Genomic DNA, 21,671 nt, shown 5'->3' with positions numbered 1-21,671 from the left:
ATAATAATAATAATAATAATAATAATAATAAATGTGCATAGGAAGGCAAGCTGAGTCAATCTGAGTAAATCGATTTAAAAGGTGACCAATTAATGTTGGTTAATTTTAAATGCCATTGTTTTTAAGGCAAGCACTTATTCTAGCCTTTTTCAATCCAGACCTCTCCACAACTCCAATCATCCCAGCAGGGGCAATGCTCAGGGATGATGGGAGTTGTAGTCAAGCAGCTGTTTGGGAGGGCACCAGGCAGAGGAAGGCTGACAGAAACATGGGGTGGCACATCCAAGAGGTTAGGGAGCATTGTGTGGTCACATGTGTGGAATCTGTGAACGCCAACAGATGGTCCAATTTCTCTGGATTTGCCATTTGTATTTCCTTTGGTGAGTTTGTTTGCATGGGTTTGGAAGTTTAATTCAACTGGCAATTTTGTCCTTGACCAGTGACTTTGCCGTCCTAAAGCTCCCCCTTGGGCGCATGCTGTTCGAAGCTTGCACAACGCAACACACAGGCAGGCTTCCACCAAGGTGTGCTCAACTGCACCTCACACGTCATTACCAGCATTACTATCAACGTCAGTCACGTTATGTGGGATTGTATGAATCCGAAGTCTGCCAACACACTTTGGAATCGAAGCAAGGAGGAAATGCAAGCAAATATCCAGTATGAGCAAACTGTTGGATCTCAGAGATTTGTTTTTCTCCATGCATTTCTTATCCTTCGCTATTTCATAAAATGGATTTGCCAAGAACATTCATGTTCCACATGACACTGAGCTGAGCTCATGTTAAACGCCTGGATTTTATTACTATACTTGATTGCTTGTTTCTTCCTTTGGCTTCTGTTTAGAGACAGAATCCAGTTGTCATTTAAGCTGCCTTTCTCTTCTTCCTAGCAGGCTTACAAGCCATACCAATTTTTGAAATAAAATTCCCCAAAATATTAACATATTTTAAAAATCACAGATTGAAGAGAGAAGCAGGTAGTAGATCGCCCTGCACATGTGTATGTGTATGTTGGGGAGAGGGAAGAGTCCATCTGGATCAGGTCCTTTTCATTCATATATTTATCTGACTTTCCATCAAGAAAAGGGCATTCATACAGGCTAACAAACACAGGAACTTTTTTTTAAAGATAAAAATGTGTTCCTTCTGTGTGTACTTCTCCAGTCCCCTTCCCCGCTGAAATTTCAAAGGTCAACTTTCCCAACATGGCACTCTCCAGACTGGCTATTGCTGGCTGGGGATGATTGGTTCTGTAGCCTTCTGCATCTAGAAGACACTGAATGGGGAATGGTGTTATAGACAATGACTCTGCTAATCCTTTTATTTGTACGCATCCCTGTTTTCTTTCCTCTGTGGTTGAAATTTAGATTGAAAACTCCTTTGGGGTTGGGTCCCATTGTGACAAGTGGAGGCCAGAGTGCATGCTGGGATGCTGACTGCACGGCCTACCTGCGCCCTTTCCTCCTCACCCCCAGATGCCCACTGCAAGCTGCAGGGGTGCCTCCAACTCAGCTTCTAAAGGCGCTATTAAATTTGACCCAATTCGTGCTTGCCAGCACGAATTGGCCATTCATTTTATTTTTTAATCTTTCTTGGTAAGTCCTCTGGGGGCACCAGAGGCCGTGAGGGTCAGAGGGGAGGGTAATGCCAGTGTGGTGTAGTGGTTAAGAGCATGGGACTGGGACTCAGATGATCTGGGTTCTAGTCCCCGCTCAGCCATGGAGCCAACTGGGTGACTCTGGGCCAGTCACAGACTCTCAGCCCAGCCTACCTCACAGGGTTGTTGTTGTGGGGATAAGATGGAGGAGGAGAATGATGTAAGCTGCCATGAGCCCTTTGTAGGAAAAAGGCAGGATATAAATCGAAAAATAAATAAATAAAGCTACAGGGTGAAGGATTGTCATTCTAGCCATCATGAGGCAAAACCCCTGCCTGAAACCCCCACCATCAGCACTTCCAACAGTGGCAATTCTCTGCAAAGAGCTTTATTTCTGGGCTGGTCACATAGTTATTCATGTATGTACAATCCCACCTTTCTGCCATTACAATCCCACCTTTCATATTTATTCATGTATTTATAATCCCACCTTTCTGCCAATTCAAGGTGGCTACATGAGGTTCCCCAGTGGTCTCCCATCCAAGCTCAGGCCAACTGCAGACCTGCTTAGGTGCAACATGGTGGATGCCCTATGTGCCTTCAGACCAGACTCAGAGTATGGAGAAGATGTAGGTCCAGGCAGCCTGCCCTGGCACAGTATGAACTGCTCTAGAAACAGACCAGTTGCCAAGCGAAGCTGTTGTAACGAGGAACTCACATGGTTTCTGTAAACAGCCCAGGGTCAGCGTCTGCCCTCAGAATCCTGGCCCAGCTGCAGTGTCCAAACTTCTTCCAAAGGCAGTGTCACCAAAGTACAGTTTTAAATTCCAAGTGGGATGCCACGATAGCATGCCTGACTTAGGCCAGATCAGTCTCTCTTCCAGGTACTCTGTGCAAAATAGTCTTTTGTTCCCTCTGGCCTCCAGCATACAAATCCACACCAAAATCTGCCTGAACATTAAGACAATTTTGCTGATGCCAATGGAATGCCCGTCATTAATTTCAGGGGAAATCCAGGCTGACTTTACCAGGGAGGTGCAGAAAGGAAAAATAATGACTCAGGCCATGCAAGCAGCCTGGCCACCGGAACTGCCACAAGGAGTGGTTTGGAATAACCCTAAAATAATAATAATCACCATCATCTGTTGTGGTGACAGGGAAGCTGGAAATCTTGCCTGTCCTACCCCTCAAGGGAAGGATACATCTCTCAGTGTGACACTGATTGGATCAACAAAACAATGGCTTTACAGTTTCCCAAGTATGAAATGTTCCCAAAGAATTATGGGGAAGGGATGCATGTTTTGAAGTGCTTCCTTTCTCTTACTGCATTCCAGAATTCCCAGACATGCACACTTTAAAGAAAAGGCTAAACTGGTCTTTATCTTAGCTTGATACTTCTTTTAGAGAATTATTATGCTTTTAAAAGCTGACTGGTATGATTTAATTCAAGGCACTTTAAATCAGCAATTTAAACTTTTTTTTAATCATCACCAGATAAGAAAGGTGGATCTAAATCATGGATCAAAATGTTCTGTATTGGCTTGTCAAATATTTTCTAAATAATGAGGCATACTGGTGTTAATGAGAGTCAGTGTGATGTAGTGGTTAAGGGCATGATCTGGGTTCTAGTCTTCATTCAGCCATGGAGCCAACTGGGTGACTTTGAGCCAGTCACAGACTCTCAGCCCAGCCTACTTCACAGGGTTGTTGTTGTGGAGATGAGACTGAGAGCAGGAGAAGAATGATGTAAGCCACTTTGATTTTGTTAAAAAAATAAGGGAGGATATAACTAAATAAATGAAAATAATCTATAGCTAGAAGGATATATGCGTCTGTTTCACTTCCCCCTTTTTTGCTATAACTCCCCTGCCTTAATTCAGTCATCATTCCTATTCCAAAGCTTTCGCTCATGCAGTTCATGTGGTTTTGTTTAAAGACTACAAAGAGCAAAGCACTTTTCATAAGTAAGGCTTGTAGTGGATGGTGGGCAGAGCAATTTCTCTGTCGAAATGGAACCCAGGAGCATAACAAGAGCGATGTTGGATCAGGCCAAGGGTCCATCTAATCCAGCATTGTTTACACAGAATGTGCCCATGGAAAACCCACAAGCAGGACATAAGCGCAATGGTACCCCTCCGCCCATGCTACCCAGGACACAGTCATACACCATTGATAGTTCTCATCTTATGAAGAGCCGTTTTCATTTCAGCTTTTAACCATAATGGTGCCTACAATTGACTAAGTTGACGCTTTCATTGAGCTGCCCACCACAATTCCCAAGATCTCTTTCATGGTTGGTCACTGCTAGCTCAGATCCCATCAGCTTATACTTGAAACTGGGATTTTTTTCCTTCCAATATTCATCTGTGTATTCTTGCTTACTTTGAACTCTATTTGTAATTTTGATTCCTATTCCTCCAATTTGGAGAGATCCTTTAGGACTCCTCACAATCCCTTCTTATTTTAACCACTCGTAGTACTCAGATGTCATCAACAAATATTGCCACTTCCCCACTTATTCCTAATTCCAGTTCATGTACGAATAAGCTGAAAAGCACCAGTCTCTGTGGGATCCTATGTTTTACATCTCTCCACTGAGAGAAAGCATCATTTCTTCTACCTCCTGCTTTCTATTTTAACTAGTTATTGATCCATAAGAAGACTACCCTCTTTTCCCCTAACTGCTAAGTTTGATTTCCCACCAGGCTGAGCTGTTTCATCACTGGGACTCCAGTAATTAAAGATAATCAACCATCTAAAACAGTTGGAACATGTGTGGCTATGAGATAACTGCAAATAAACTAGAGTTGCATTTGCATCCTGTTCTGTGAGGGAGAATCATAGAATAGTAGAGTAGGAAGATGAAGCCCATCGGGTCCAACCCTGTGTAGTGCAGGAAACCAATTTACGACATCCCACTGAGGAGAAAACCTCAGTGACTTCAAGAGATAGTGTTTACAGTTTAAAACAATTTTACACACACACACACACACACACTCTCTCAAGTATTTTTGTAAGCATCTAAAATTTGCAGCGCTCTGAAGAAGCCGCTTTGTTCTGGGGCAAGTGAAGCTCTTGTTTCACTGTAGTGTCCCATGCCCTTTCCTGCTCTCTGTAGCACTTGGGTGGTCGGAATTCTCTGTGTTTATATGGGCTGATGGTTTTTTGGAGACAGATAAAATACTTCTGCCTTACTATTCCACAGAAAACTCCACTTTTTATGGATGTAAAAAAAAAAAAAAATCCTGGATCTGCAGGATTTGGTCCTGGATGTATGTACAGGACAGATCTATATAATGTTACAGATCTCTTGGCAATAAGTTTCATTAAACACAGTGGCTCTTTTGAGTAAACGTACATAGGATCTTGCAGTTTGACATTAAATGTACACCCCAGGAAGAGCTTTCTAGCGACAGGCAAAGCAACTCAGTTGTATATGAATCTTGTCCTTCCCTAGATTATGTTGTAAGAGCAATAAATCTAAAGCACCAAACAATATCTTCTTTTGAAGACTTTGAATCAGCTTTAACAGCAAGAACCTCCAAGGCATCAGTGGCTTGAGATCTAGCTATCTATAGCACTAGGAAGAGCTGGTCTTTCCACACTCTTCTCCCACAGGCTAACTGGACAAAAGGTGCTGCTTGCTTCTAATATGGGTTTTGCCTCCTGGCTTTGCTTGTTAGCAGTTTAGAGTTTTTAAAGCCTGCAGGACAGCAGAAATCTTCTCTTGCTGCACGTTCTCCCTGACAGACCTCCTACTGGGAATGGATGGACTGGGTTCAATCAATGCTGCCTGCTGGATTCTCAGCTCCCTGAAGGAACTGGATTTTGTGCATAAGCACATATGAACGCACAAATGCATCCACATACTTGCACAAATTCACACTTCTAAAAATGTATGAATCCCTCCAGTGGGAATTTTCACTCTTCAGTCTACGGGAAGAAATGCACGTTTTCAGTCTTGTTAAAAATATTGTTATCACTAAATTTGCATAAAATTCTAAAAGGTAAAACAAGTTTTTTTTTAATGGTCTGCAGAATCCATGTGACTTAGGAAAGCCACACTGCTGCAGACAGATGAGAGTCATAAAGACCCAAACTCTTTTGAAGCTGCTGCTGGTTTCTCTATCATCGCTACCTCTTGCCTAGCTTCAGAACCCACAGCAGCTGAATGATCGTGAATACAATGCATGGCTGTCAGTTTCCACAGCACTCATTGCAAGCTATGATTCAATTTCTGGCACAGGGAAAATAGGAACATCTCATTAGAAGCAAAAGCTTTAAAGCCCTGGGACACAAGTACCAGAAGAGAACTTCTCCTTACATTTGCTTTCCCCAGACTGGCAGCTATAGCCTGTGGTGTTAGGCTACACACCACAGCCAGTCTGGCATACTGGTGGGGATGATGGGGCTTGCAGTGCAATACACCTGGAGGACACCATGTTGGGGAAGCTGCCCTGTACACTTCTGGAGCACATCACTTCCATGGCAAACACTCATACCATACATCACTTCCAAGATCCACATGGCCAGAATGTGCATTAGAACTATAAAAGAGTCTCTTTTGCTTCCTCTCTGTACACACAAACCTACTGCTTCTTTCTTACATAAAATCAAGCGATACATCAGCTATGGCTGCAACCCCAAACAGGAAATTGTGGCCGTGGTTGAGTGGGGCTCATGCCCCGATCACGTAATGTACGTAAACCACTCATACATGTTGCTGAGACACATGGCACGAACCTATCCGGAGAAGTCTATAGAACGTTCTTTTTGTAAATTTGATTTGTAAAGCTTGGGAATCCTGTAAATGTGTGTACATTTGGCATTTTGAAACCATGTAAATAATGGATGGGGTATTTTTCTATTTTTGTAATGTTGCAATTTTTGTGCCTTTTTGTGACTTTTGTAGTATGTTTTTATTTAAATAAAAAATTTCAACCTAAAAAAAAAAAATTTCAACCTAAACAGGATGTCTTAGAGGGGAGCTCCACTAAGCTCAGTCCAACTCATACTTGTAAGCAAACATGCACATGATAGGAAGACTGTCATTGAGCTAGTGTGACTGGCTGGACCTGGGAGTTCCAGGTTCTAGTCCCGGCTCGGCCATGAAGCTCACTGGGTGACTTTGGGCCAGCCATGGACTCCCAACCCAACCTTCTTCACATGCATATTGTTGTGAAGGTAAAACGGAGCTATGTAAACCACGGGATATAGATACAATTAAATAATAATAACAACAATATTAATCAGACCATAAAATGCAGGTTATGTTTCAGTTCTGTGTGCACTCAGCCAGCCACACCATTCTCACGGCAGAAAGCCAAAAAGCACGGCAGAAACCTTTAAATGTGTTTTTCAGTGCCATGTGTAGAACAGTCTCAGACAGTAACATAAAATAACATTAAAAGTGTGTGAAAGGCAGAATATTTCCCAAAACTGGAACTGCATTCTCAGATCTTATTGTGCAATTCTGAGTTTAGCAAGAATTCAAATATGGATCTGCTGATCCAACCCTAATAAAATATGTCTCATGAGATTCCAATATTCAGGACCAGGCGTCCAGTTCCATATCCACTCCCGTGTGGATTTATGGGGTACAGTATTTGGATCTGTGGCTGATTCACACATACAGCATCTGCAGATAGTGCCGGTGTGTATGAACCAGCACTGCTGACTTAACCCCCTCTGCACGCAACCTGCTTTCCAGTACTGTTCGGACTCACATTCACTGCAGCCACTGAGTGAAAGGCAAAGTCACAAATCTGTAAACACCCCCGTGGGCCCTCTCTCTAGACGGTTTGCATAGCTCAACGACGCGTGTCCATTTGTTTCTAATACTTTTATACTGCTTAATATACTAACATCTCATAAGCGGTTCTCCCAAGGAAGCAACCCGGTGCCCTCCTGAGGCGTTGGGCTTCGACTGCCATCAGCCCCAGCTTGCAAGGCCCATGGCCGGGGATGACGGGGATGACCGTCCAAACGTCCCGAGGGCACGGACTTGGGGAAAGCAAATTCCACGTGGATCCTCGTGCGTGCGAGAAAGAAGAAAAAGAACAAATTCCCGTAGTTTGCTGTGCCTCAAGCCCGCCGCTGTAACGTTTGCCGTTGCGCAAGCCCCCTTGGAGGGCTCAGCTGGTGGTTCACCAGTCCCCCCGGCTTCGTGGAGCGCCGACACATGGCAATGCAGGCGGGCAGCCCGAGGAGAAGCCGATTCGGGGGAAGGAAAGGCGACAACCCCTGCGGGAGGCCTGGGGGGCGGGGGTCCGCCGCCTGCGGGGAAGAGCAAGAGCGGACGGGAAGGGAAGGACTTACAGGGTCGGTGGTCGAGAGCTGACGCGCTGCCTGCCCCTCCCGACGAGCTTCCAAGCGCGGGTCGTGTTCCCGCGGCAGGCATGCGGCTCCGCGCTTTATAAGGCGGGAGGACGGGGGCGGAGCGAGCTTGCCTCCCCCGCAGGATCGCGTGGGGCCTTTTGGAAACTCCTCCTAAGCATGGAGGAGGGCGGTGAGGTCGATGGGGGAAGAGGTCTGGGAAAGCTTCCTCCCGGCGGAATTTCCTGGGAGTCTCTCCCGTGGAGGCGCAGCGAGGGGGAGCGCATCTCTCGGCCCGCGCAGAGACATTTTGGGGGGGGGGGATAGGACGGGGGGGGGGGGGGGGGGGGCAGTCTGGGGAGGAGAAGAGATCTTCCTCCCTCCCTCTCCTTGCATCCCCCGCCGCAGCCCTGTTCGCAGAGGGCAGGGACAAGGTATCTAGAAGCGACCCGTCGCAGTGACATCACCGAATGTCCAGGGGTTCGTTTATTGCTGATTGTCGGTTGAGGCAAAGCTCTCTGCCCCGCTGCCCATCCTGTAGTATTTGCTGGTCTTTCTCCGCTCCTCTCCAGTGGGGCCTTGTTCAGTACCACCTGAAAGGTGGGTCCTGCCATGATTGGATCCCCAGGTAATGCAAAGTGACGGCTGTGTAGGGAGACTAATTGCAAATGGCTTTCAGGTATCACCCCGATGCAAGTATGACAGGGTGGATTTGGCAAAGGCAAGCCAATGCGAGTACCATTGGCAGAAAAATCCCCTTATATGCATAGGTTTACACATGGAAGGCATTTGTTTGAAAGTGATTACTAACAGGCCACACCAATAGGACTTGTGAGATGCAGTGGCACCATTCTACCAGCCGTCCTGGAGGACTGTTTGTTTTTCTTTCCTCTTTCCTCCTCCGCCTTTTCCCCATTTGTCTTGTGTCTTTTTATAAGACTGCAGAAAGGAACTGTTGTACATGAATTAGCTATACTTAAGCCAGTCTAAGAGCCCTTTGAATGGAAGAGCAAGATAAAAATTCTGTAACAAAAGAACAAAGAAAGCTGAATATGTGGACTAGGTAAGTTATCACTTAGATGACTATGCACACTCTCCAGCTTCCAGTTTCCACATGTTCAACTACAGACATGAACAACTATCTTATAGAGGGGTTATTTGGTTTCCTGGACAGTATCTATGGTTTTCCCAGTTGCAATGTATGGCTGTGAAAGCTGGACCATAAGGAAGTCTGAGTGCCAAAGGATTGATGCCTTTGAATTGTGGTGCTGGAGGAGACTCCTGCGAGTCCCTTGGACCGCAAGGTGATCAAACCGGTCAGTCCTAGAGGAGATCAACCCTGACTGCTCTTTAGAAGGCCAGATACTGAAGATGAAACTCAAATACTTTGTCCACCTAATGAGAAGGAAGGACTCCCTGGAGAAGAGCCTAATGCTGGGAACAATGGATGGCAAAAGAAGAAGGGGATGGCAGAAAATGATGTGGCTGGATGGAGTCACTGAAGCAGTTGGTGTGAGCTTAAGTGGACTCCGGGGGTTGGTGGAGGGCAGGATGGACTGGAGGAATGTTGTCCATGGGGTTGCGATGGGTCGGACACGACTTCACGACTAACAACAACATCTAGGGGCTAATAGGACTCTTCTCAAGTGGGAGACAAAGCTCTGACCTTGGAGCTGGGATCTCCATTGCCGTGCCTTGCAGTTGTGGGAAGAACACTGCTGGCTGCTTCTGCAAGGTCATCAGAGAGGCTTCAGACACAGAGAAAGGGGACATTTGGGGGTGGGGGACTGTATCCCAGCATGCACTCCAGTCCCCTTCCCTCCCTGTCGAAAGCACTGCAACTAGTTGGCTGAAATTGCAAACTTGTCCATCTACCTGGACTGCAGAGTGGGAGACGCAGGAGGTTAAGATAATTTTTGTGCTCAACTTGCTCTGCACTGGAGAAGGGAAGCAAATGACCGAAGTGGCAGCAAGGGGAGGGGAAGCCATTCAGCCAGGGGCCAGAGAGGAGGCACTGATGGGGCATGAGGCAAACCTCAAAGTGCTTTTAAGTATGTGCAAACTACAGTCTGACTGAGCATATTCAAGAGGGGGCGGGGAGCTATCCAGGTTAGACGAGGTGTGTTGCATGCCATTTTATTCCTGGAGACCTTCTGTTTAGAAATGATTGAGAACTTGGTCGAATTAAAGGCAGAAAGAAGGGGCAATTGGCAGAGCCTATTCCAGCAAAAACAGCAAGGGGGTTTGTGTCACATGAAAGTCTCATAAATTTACTCTGCCACAATCTTTCATGGATCACTTCTTGAAGAATTGTCAGGTGTTTCAGGTATATATGCAGTACACCTGGTGATGTGGGAGGAGATGGGAGCAGGGGAAGAATGGTAAGTTACGAAGTCAAAAGGACATTAAATGCTGAAAGTACCATGCCAGCCTGCCTGAAGTCCTACTGTGTGGCACTCCTGTTGTTTCCAAACATGGACTGGTCTGTATTGAGTCCGTTTGGAGCAGAACCTTGAGTGTATTGGCCCCTTGTCTCTGGAACTCCCTGCCTATAGATATTAGCACCAGCAGTGTTTCCATTTCAGCATCCACTGAAGACATTTTTATTCAAACAAGAATACCCTGACTACAATTTTATTAGCACCCATGATTTTAAAGATTTTATTTCTGTATTCTGGTTCCTTTTTCCTCTTCCTTTTTATTGTTCATTGCTTGGGAATTCTCCTGGATGTAGTACAGTACAAGAATTTTCTAAATCAATAGACTAAACAAAGTGACAGTCACGTTATTCACAGTGCAGCTGTTGCTGATACTACAAACATTTTGGCACTAGGAATTTCTTAGTCTTCAAGGTGCCACAGGAACCCTGAGGAAGAGAAACCTGCACAGAGATAAGCTCAGTTGACAAAAGTTTATCTTTTGATGATTGAGGTCTTGCAAGTTGGAGTTGCTCTTACAGTTTATGTTCTGTGAACATTTGTTCTTATGATTTGGAAAGACACTGAAGCCGTTTTGCAAAATAGCAGGCTTATTTCTTGGAATCACTTGTAATTGTGTTGTTGCAATCCTTGGGGTGACCCTGTCAAGAAAAGCCCTCCAGAACGCTGTATCCATGCCAGCCCCGCTCAGCACTTCTAGTTCCAGACTGTGGCTTCCTTTATGGGGTCCATGCTAAGGGAAGGTGAAATTGACCAACGCAATGAGGGCGTCCAGGTATGAATGCAAAGTGAGGGAAAGGGAGGCCAGTGGTAAAAGCAGGTACCTCCCAAGCAAGGCTTTTGGGAGAACACTGTGTATTCCTCCAGATGAGAAAGTCTGGATTCCTTCCAGTTCCAGTTGTTCGCATGTGTCCAGCTGAAGATCTTGCACAGCCTGAATCACAGAATCCAGGATACATTCTGTGATCGCCACATTTCCCAACGGTTTTTTGCTAGGTGTGGCACGCTGCAATTTTGAGGCAGCCAGCTGCACAGGTTTTACTGCCAGGGTGTGACTGGATGCTATCGATATGACAGCTGCCTGCCTGTTTCCTCTCCTTCTGCATCTCTATTCCTTCTCGGGGACGGGGCTGAATGAAGGAGCAGTGTGGGCAATGTATGAGGCAAGGCAGAATTATGAAAAGCATTTATGAGTCATGTTAATTAGGGAATGCTGGAGGAGATTCAGGCCGCTGGTTCTTCCTGAAGAAATGTTCTGTGGAATTCAGAAGCTTACATACACAGCAGGGATGGAGAGCCTTTTTTGGCCTGCGTGCAAAAATCCCAAGTTGGGAAGGGTCTTGGGGGAGTGCATTCCAGTACTGGGTGAGATAAGGGCATGCAGAGCAAAACCAAAGGCAGAGAATGTGGACTGGGCAAGGCAGACTATTTTCATTGCAGTCATGTCCTGCCTTTTATCCTCTTGCAAAGAAGCCAGGGTGGCTTGCATAGGCCTTCTCCACTCCATGTTCTCCTCACAAAAACAACCCTGTGATGTAGCTTAAGCTGAGAGTGAGTAACCCAGTGAGCTTCATGGCCAAATGGGGACTAGAAGCTGGATCTCCCAGGTCCCCAGTCCAACACTGCAACCACCACACTACACTGGAGTGAGATGCAATTCTTACCATCTTGGACATTTTCCTATCAAACATGTAAGGCAACCTGAGTTCTAAGCAAATTTCCTCAGGTGTAAGGCCTGTGCAACAGTTTAAGCACCCTCTTATTTCTCATTGCTAGTTGGAAATGCCAGTGAAGGCAGTTTCCAGGAGGATGGGACTTCGGTTTAGGATGGAGATTGGGGAACCCATGAGTCAGGTTCTTTTCATTAGGTTCTTTTCAGCAACTTAAAGAATACGCTTTCACTAATGGGGAAAGACTATTTAAGGCACAAGATTGCTTTATCATGTACATGCCCATGGGTGGTGATTGGTTTGCTTCTGCTTTTCCCTGTGGTTTTTAAAACATGTTTTCTGATTACTTAACATTTTTTAAAATGTGCATGCACCTTATACCCAGTGCTCAACCTCGGTTATCCTTTACAGTTTGGGGCAGAAAACAAAGATACAAAGTCCAGTGCAATCAATTGATTCCATTTCTCATTTTTAGTGGGTGACATCATCATTGAAAACCATTTCCCACCATTTCTGGTTTTGTTTACACCAGAAATTTTTAAAATTTCAGCTACAGTGTTGATAAGAAGTAAAGTCCCAGCAAAGTTTTTTTTTAAACCATTACAGGGTGTGTTGCCTAATTCCACATTCTCAGTGTGCTATCAGTTCTCTTTTTCAAACAAAGGACACCTCATACAATGAAGTATAACATCATAAGGGCCTTCTTAAATGACACCCTTTATTCAACTTGCTTATTCATGATGCTGGGATTAATAGGTTCCATTTTAACAGCAAATTTGGTTGTTTGATGTTTCAGAATAAATTCTTCTTTCCTGTCTGAGGTTTTCCATAAGTAAGATAAAGGCATTTCAGCTTAAAGGTAGATTTATTTCATTTATTCATACTTCTTTTGCACTGCCTAATTTCCTAAAATTGTTAAACAGTTCACAATACATATAAAATACGGCATATTACCAATATATAAACAGCATGAGAACAAATGCATGTACAGTGGTACCCTGGCTCATGAATGCCTCAGTTCACAACCAAATCGGGTTGCAAACAGAAATCTCAGAAAAATTTTGCCTCAGGTCACGAACTCCGCATCAGGTGACGACCGCATTGCGGCCATGTTCCTGCATGAGCGTGAGCACAATCGCGGCCATCTTCCCTCCCCCGCAGGGCACAAACATGATTGTGGCCATCTCCTCCCCTCCCAGCACGATCACGATCGCTTCCATCTCCCCCCCGCCCCGGGCATGATCACGGCCATCTCCCCCCCCTGAACACAATTGTGATCGCAGCCATCTCCCCTGCTCATGGTCACCTGTAGTCACTTGTTGTGAAGCTTATTGAATATGGAATAACCTCCCCACTGCAGCCCAGCTGGAGCTGAATTTGCAATCCTTTCAATGACTTACTCAGCCACTCAGGGGCTTGATGGAGATCACTAAAGGTTTCTCAAGATCACTCTTTTTTGTTATTCCTTGTTTTTATTATTTGTTTTTAGTTGCATTAAACTATTAAATATTTTCCTGTTTTTATTGTATTTTATTGCATTTTTATCATCTATTTTTATGGACTGTGTAAACTTCCCAGTTAGTTTTGGGACGCTGTGAAAATGAAATGAAATAAATAAGTAATCCATTACAAGTCAGAGAAATAAATATGTCTTTAAGTGCATTAAAGTTCATCCTACTTTCTGCCTAGGGGATGGCAGAAATATGGAGAAGGCAGGACAATCTTGGAGCAAAGCTGTGGAAAATATATTTATCCCAGTAGGTCAAAACTCTGAATAGGTTGGAGGTTTGCATTACTTATATATTAAGCAAGTAGGGTCTGCCCTGTAATTTCTCACTAGGAAAATGTCAGTTCATAGCCAGATGTTTAATTAGTCCTCTCTCCATTTATTTATTATCCTTTATATTCCACCATGTTTTTTTATTTTGCAAGGCAGCCTATATGGTCCTTCTTCTCTCCATGCTGTCTTCCGGTAGTGAGCCTGAGAGTTGAGGACTGAATGGAAACCAGAACCCAGATCTCCAAGTGCCAACTCAACATTCTGACCACGACGCCACATGATGATCAACGGCAAATATTCCATTCTGTCCGAACAGCTGAGTAAATTGGGCCATATTTGTAGCTTCAGCCGTTAAGGGCACAGTCCTCTGTCTCGCCCTCGCTTCACACCAGCCTCCAAACTTAGCAGCAGCCTCTATTGCTGCCACACCTCTCCCGGAGCATCCTATCTAGATTTCTGTTTTCAGCTGCCAGGGAGGCAGGTCTGCCAGTAGGACGGGTGACACAGGGTGACGCAGCCTTCTCCCCTCCTCATACCCCCCCCATGCCCCATTTCTCTCTCCGAGAGATAGAGAGGCACACTTCTTTTGCTGCTGGCAGTAGCACATAACCCTCAGGACTAGCAGCCACGGACTTTGCCCATGACTTTAACCCCCATTTACAGCCATCCAAATGTGTGGCCATCACTGCATCTTATAGCTGTGAATTCCATATTTTAACTAAGTGCTGTGTGAAGAAATCCTTCCTTTAATCTGTCTTGAATTTCTTCAACAAATATAAGAAAATATACCCAAAATATTTACAAATGCAGTAACATATTCAGAGATCTTCACAGTCAAAGACATACCTCTAAACAAATGTGTCATTTGTACTGAGTTCCAAAATGGCCAATCTGCTGGGTTGTGTTTTTTTTTACTAATAATCAAGATACTTCTGGCAAAGTATCTATTATCCAGTCCGGATATACTCCCCTCTCGCCATGTTGATGACTAATCATACTGATTTTGTGAACCCCAGCTTTGGAGAAACTTCTGGAATCTTTCTACAAAAACAAGCAATTTACTGATACTCCTAACAGAGGGGCAAGAGCCTGAATTACAGATACAACAGCCTGCAGCACATAATTCTGGATGCCAAACCAACTTCAAGAAAGAAAGGGCAGTTGGTAGATTGTGAACTGTAAATGCAATGCTTGACAAATTCTGGCATCTCCAGACGGACTTTGAAAAATTCCCATCTGAAGTCCTGGACAGTCCCTGCCAATCATTGCTTACACTTCTGGGCCAGATGAACCAGTGGTCTGAGTTGATGTATCTGCATCCTTCCTTTTATGCCCCTAGGCAGTGCTTTTTTTGTCATAGAACGCACTGGAACAGAGTTCCGGCACCTTTTTTCATCATATTTTCTAAGTTTTAAAAGTAACTTTTGAAAATTTGATGTTTGGTCCACATGGATTCGAAGCACCCTGTTGAGCGTAGCAGGTCGGCAGCAAAATCAAAACGGTGCATGCAGGCTGCTTGTGTGTTAAATCCGATTCATGCATACTTCGGGCTGGTTGTGATGGCGCTGCTCGGCTTGTGATTAGTTGTGTGGTCGTGCACTGAGTGCTTACTCCAGTGCTTACTCCACTGTTATGTTTTGTTACACAACTGATGTGTGTGGGTGTGTGTTCCGTGATTGACTACTGTGCGAAAGGTAAATAATTTCATGAGTTCTGGCACCTTTTTTCTTACAAAAAAAGCACTGCCCCTAGGTATGATCTCCTTATTTTGGGCCGAATTTCCAAGTGCTATTCCAAGAATCCTTGATCTGGTTCAAAACAATGGGCTGGCTTCACATGTGAACCAAAATGGCATACGTTTCAGAGAAACTGTCTTGAGATCAAAATGGCAGAACTTTAGAACTATTGGTTGCTGGTACACTAGGAGCCACCACACCTGTCTCTGTTTCCTCTTTCCTTTTTGACTTTGTGTATCCCTTGATTCTCAAAAAACATGCACCAGTAATGCCCACATTCTTTGTTGAGAGAAGAACCCATCACTAAAGACAAGTGACTGTGACATTGACATAGTAAAATGAAAGTTATATTTTCTGGATATTTCAATAAGCGAGCCTGGGGGGAAAGTTGGGTTGTTATAAAAAAAGTTCATTTTTGTTTGTTTTGATGCAGTTTATATCAAACAACAGGGGGAAGATATACCTTGAGACAACATGAAGCTCACAATCAGTGAGCCAGTGTGGTGTAGTGGATAAGAACATGGGAGTGGGACTCAGACGATCTGGGTTCTAGTCCCCGCTCAGCCATGGAGCCAACTGGGTGACTTTGGGCCAGTCACAGACTCTCAGCCCAACCTACCTCACAGGGCTGTTGTTGTGGGGATAAGATGGAGGAGGAGAATGATGTAAGCTGCCTTGAGCCCTTTGTCAGAAAAAGGCAGGATATAAATCGAAAAATAAATAAAAATCAAAGTGGTCCTTTGTCAAGAAGAAATCTAGCACCTATAGAGACAAATCATCTGGCCAGCACAGGTGACTAATACTCCTCGGTCAAAACTCTGCCTAAGTGTTGCCATAAAGCAGAGGTTCTTAGCCTGTGGTAGACAAAGCACTTGGTGGCCCAGAAGATTCATTGAAGTGGTCTTTCAAATGGCTGCAGAATAATGGAACCTTTGCCCACAGTCCTGCACTGAGTTCATTTCTTTCTGACAATGGCGATCAAAGCTGTTTATGGGCAGGCTGATGAAGCTCTGGCTTAAAGCCTCTGATTGCCAGTGCAACAATACAGTAGCATGGTATGAACATAGTATGCTGTTACAGAGTGAATATGGTTTAGATTAGGATCATGCTGTGAAAGCCCAGGGTTTTAATATTTATTTATTTATAAAATGTGTAGAATATAGAATGCTTTTGGTTTTGTTGTTGACCTGCTGCTTTTACGACTGTTTAAATGGCTGTGGTTTTAAGCCGTGTTGCTTTTTAGTAGTGCCAGCTCCAGGGTTTGGATGGCCCTTGGACCCCCTGCACCAATCCTTCCCTTCCCCTGGGTGACTCTGCCTTCTCCCCACCATGGTGCTCAGCAGCTCTTGCTCCTCACACTCTTCCTCATCATGGCTGCAATGGGCCTTCTTACAGGCTTCTTACAGATAGCCTTCTTACCACCAGTGTTGCCTGGGCGAGGGCGGGAGAGCACTGCCCGAGCAGGCAGTGGTACTAATGCAAAGGAACAACTCCGGGGTCTCCTTGGCAGAGGGCCCCTGCTGGGGTGTGGGCCTCAGCCAGTGCCCAACCATGCCTAAGAGTCCTCATACCTGGGGACCACAACACCCATCATTCCCAAAGGGAACTGTTGTCTAACACATCTAGAAGGCACCATGATGGAGAAGGGCAGTCTGTTCCTGTTATGTTCCATCCAGTCATCTCTGACTTAGGGTAACCCCATGAAGGAAAGCCCTCCAAAAAGTCCTGCCACGACAGCCCTGCTCAGCTCTTCTAAATTTAAAAGCTGTGGCTTCTCTTTTGTTTTCCTCCTCTTCTGTTTTTAACTATTTTGGGTAGCCTTGTCCATTTTAATAAAAGGGTTCATTGAAAAGAAAGTGGCTCTTTTAATAGAATGTGGACTGAGTCAAAGGAAGACACTTGGACAGAGAATGCCTTCTGGTGCTAGAGAAATGTCACGTTCCATCTGATGAAAAGCCCTCTGGCTTCCTGGAATGGACGGGCATTGGGTGGGTGTGGGTGTCTCCTCCTCTTCCTCCTCAGGAACAGTGATAAGGAACTGAGAAGCAGATGATCCAGAATGAAGCGAAGCCCTGCCACAGGATAATGTGTGGATTTATTCTGAGCACTCCTTGCACTTCTAATTGCTTGTTATCTAAATAAGGAAACGACTATAATGGGGTGGAGGTGCTGCAAAGAAATGGCACTTTTGGCAAGCAGCTTTTGGACTTTGTGACTTAGAACATTTCTGTTGGCTTTTGTGCACGTTTTGTGCTTGTGTTGTGTGATGTTATTTTTAATATGCGTCATATTGTTAGTGGGTTACTTGGTGTTTTTGAGTGCTTAAGAGTCAGGGCCCAGGTCTATGGGACACAAATTGGTGTAAATTATTACTATTATTATTATTATTACTAATAATTTTCATTTCTATACCACCCAATAGCTGAAACTTTCTGGGTGGTTCTCAGCAATTCACAAAACACAGAAAAAATACAGCATAAACCACAGATAAAATAAAGCATACAATACAGCTTGCAATGTAAAGATGCAATATTTAAAACAATGCAGATACTTTCAGTAAAAGATTAGACCTCTTAAAACAGTTGAAATATTTCATGATATGCCTTTACATGTCTGGCGAGGTCAGTGTTAACCTGGTGCTGAAAAGTTAAATAAGTATGTATGCAAATGTAGACACAATTACTCTGATTTATTATATTTCATAGGAAGCCAGCCTATTCATGAATAATCCAAATAATCTCAAAACAAATTCTTCAGTTAATTTGTAGATTGATCATATCATCTGCAAAAAATGGGCCAAAACTCAGAGCCAGTGTAGTTGTTTGTGGAGGCGATGTTGTAGGATGTGAGAAAAGAGTTGGCTCTTCCCTTCCCAGCTAAAATTGGCACTGAGAATTGCAGTGCAGTGGAGCAAAAGAACCTTCTGTTGACGCGAGGGGAGTCTGTGCAGCCCTGTGAGGTAGTTCCTAGGCCTAGCCAACACCTCCTGCTGTAGATCCCAAGGTCATATATTGGCTTTTAGTTCAGAATGCCAAAGGGGACTAGATGAGTGAGGCTTTTTTCTTACACTTGTATTACTAGAATGTGGGGCCATTCCATGAAGGTGAATAGCAAATGAATCCAGATCAAAGAAAGGAAGGACTTCTTCACCCAGTGCTGATTTAAACTGTGGCATTTGTGGCCACAAGATGTGGTGATAGCCACCAACTTGGTCAGCTTTAAAAGGAGATCAGACAAATTAATGGAAGAGAAGGGTATCCATGATGCCCTCCTGGTGACCATAAACATGTTTTAGGCTAGACACTAGGAAGAGTTGCCTCACTGTCAAAGCAATATGATGATGGAAACTGTTATCTGGGAAGCTGTGGACTCTCCCTTGCTGGAGACATTAAAAAAGCATCTGGACAGTCATCTGAGTGGGGTGGTGAAACTTAGTGTCCAGCAATAGCAGGAAGGTTGGATCTGATGGCCTTCTGGTGCCTACTATTCTATGATTCTATGACTTAGCTCCCATTTGAGAGGCAGTATGCCTAGGTACACTGTTTGCTGGGGATCATGGGCGGCGGTGGGCTGCTACTCATGGGCTCTTCAGCAGTATCAGGCCAACCTCTATGGGGAAAAGATGCTAGGCTGGACAAGCCTTGGGTCTGATCTAGCATGTCTCTTATCTTTCTTGGGTTCCTATATTTTTAGGGTCTTGGTGGCCGCAAGAGTCAGGAAAAAGCTGTGAACCCTCCTTTGTAAATCGGGGCCTTCAAATATTTGGGTGATATTCAACATGTTCTGGTGGGGGTTGCACTCCACTTAAAGGATCAGGTTTATAGATTGAGGGATGCTCTGGGATGCAGCATTGTTACTGCAGGCACAGGTAGACTTGATGGCATAGAGCATCTTACCTGGACAGGGCTAGCCTGACTACAGTCATCCATGCTTAGGTAGGATCTCAGCTGGGTTGCTGCAACGAGGTACATGCCTTTGAACAGGCTCCCAAAATGGGGCAGTGAGATTGCTCACAGGGACTGGGCCATGTGATCCTGTACCATCTGCAGTGGTGGCCAGTCCATGGCCAGGCCCAATTCAAAGGGTTGCTATTGACACCCAAAGCCCTAAATGGTTTGGGGCCAGGTTACCTGAAGGATCATCTCCACCTGTTCATACCTGGCGAGATTGTTGGATTGTCCTCAGCAGTCCTTCTTTCGGAGCCTCTGCTAAAGTAAATTAAATCAGTAGCTACTAAGAAGAGGACAATTCTGCTGTGGTTGTGGACTAGCTTCCAATTGACCAGACTTCCTAGAGTTACATTATGCTCTTTCCAGCACCAGGTGAAGGCCTTACTTTCCCAGGACTTTTAGTCTTTCAATCTGAATTTTGCAGTATTTAAAATCTCGGCACTACTGCTACATTTTCCTTTGGCCTGTACTTCTATTTTATACTGTAGTGTTATACTTTATACTGTATTTTATGGCTTTTATTGTTGTCAGCCACCCAAAGAGCTTCAGCCATTGAGTAATAAAGAAATGTAACAAAATATATTTATTCATGCTTGGAGTGTTTTGTGGTAACATTTCAATCTCCAGCAGAACATTCCAGGGCTTCTGCCTAATGGTGCGTGGAATATGGGTTTACATTGTGCAAATAACACAGGCAGCTTTTCTGGGCCTGGTGTCCTCCAGATGTGGTGGACTACAACTCCCATGATCCCCAGCCAGCAGCTCTGATAACCATATCAGCTGCAGATTAGGGACCCTGTAGTCCAACATGGACTGATGAAAAGCTGGACTAGAGACTGAAATCACAAGTGAGGAGTGATACATGCCTCTGATTTCATGGCAGTATCAGGATTCTTTTTAAAGTGTTTCTGTTTTTCAATATATTTCCATTTCTTTTAAAATGAATGCTTTCCAGCTACACCAGGCTGACATAACTCTTACAATAATGTAAAATAGACAAAAACAATGCTGATAACACCAACCCTGCTATTGGTAGTCGTTCTCTTTTTTTAAAAAGATCGATTGATTCATTGATTTCTATACTGCCTCACAGCCGATGCTCTCTTTTATATTTTGGGCCTATTAATATTGGTGTACCTAGAGCTTTATCTCACAGGACTCCATGAAAAATAATGAGAGTATGGGATCTGAGCAACCTGAAGTACTAGATGTTCAGTATTATAATTATATTGCTATTTATCAGTGGTTTCTTAAAGGAAAATTTTACCATTCAGCCGGGGGGGGGGGCATCTCTTTTCTGAAGTCCTGCTAAAAATAGTTCTATAGCACAAGCCATTTCTGCATGCAAGGTTATCTGAAGCAGCAGCCCATCTTCATGCTGGGGAGAAATTAACCTGCTGAAAGCTGAAATGCTAAATTTACCATGGTGACTTTTCTAAACCCAATTGCTTCCCCAAACACCAACACACACATACACTTACAGACCCCTGTGCTCTGAAATACCACTGTTTATGTAACTGTCAAAGCTTGGCTTGTGTTCTGAGGCCAGAAGGAAACCTAAATTTAGAGCTGACAAAAAACAAGGGCTGATTCAGAAAGGTCACTGGATCCTAGACTGGGGAATCCCGCCAGATTTGTGCAACTATTCCTGGCAGGGAGGTGATAGCTGCTTGGGAGTTTTGGGGTGGGCGCAGGAACAAAAATGAGCATCGATGAAAGGTAGCTGGCAAAGAACGGGGAATTGTTCAGCAAGGAGAAGCAGCCCAAGGGTTTGTTTAGAAAATGTATTTGCTGGGCCCTCTGTAAAGGCCTGTATATTATTGTTGTTCTTGCACTGCGTTAATATGGACCAGTTTCCTCTTGTGAGCTCCCATAGCTCCATTGCTGAACCTCATTTTGGGCGGAGCGAGGCAGCCACCTTGGGCAGTGGATTCTGGGAAGAAGCCGCAAGATAACGGAGGAACGGCCTGTGCACCGTGCAGTGTTAGTGCACCTCCTAAATCACTGGTTTTCAACCTTTTTACAGTTGGGACTGGCAAAAATACGAAAATTGTTTCTGGAAACGCTGAGGCAGAAATAAAAAGCATTATATACATAATATACTATTTTGTGTATTAGTTTTTAAATATAATACCAAAAAATGAAAATTATCTAAAATAACCAGAAACTGAGCAATAGACATG

The 21,671-nt window shown here is 44.4% G+C and overlaps 1 protein-coding gene across 2 annotated transcripts in view; it reads right to left on the bottom strand.

Annotated features, from left to right (window-relative positions):
• TNFAIP2 (TNF alpha induced protein 2) overlaps positions 1-8,013 on the bottom strand; it is a 31,165-nt gene extending 23,152 nt beyond the window's left edge. Inside the window, exon 1 of one of the 2 annotated variants that reach the window (XM_044436379.1) lies at positions 7,918-8,013. The gene's annotated coding sequence lies outside the window, so the exon portion shown is untranslated. The remainder of the gene's footprint in view (positions 1-7,917) is intronic. The other variant, XM_044436380.1, reaches the window with a different exon arrangement.
• Between the last annotated feature and the right edge of the window lie 13,658 nt (positions 8,014-21,671).

This window comes from Varanus komodoensis, unplaced genomic scaffold (assembly GCF_004798865.1).
Source record: "Varanus komodoensis strain SLA01 unplaced genomic scaffold, ASM479886v1 scaffold3, whole genome shotgun sequence".
NCBI classification, from domain to species: Eukaryota; Metazoa; Chordata; class Lepidosauria; order Squamata; family Varanidae; genus Varanus; species Varanus komodoensis.
This window is presented reverse-complemented; position numbering and strand designations above follow the sequence as displayed.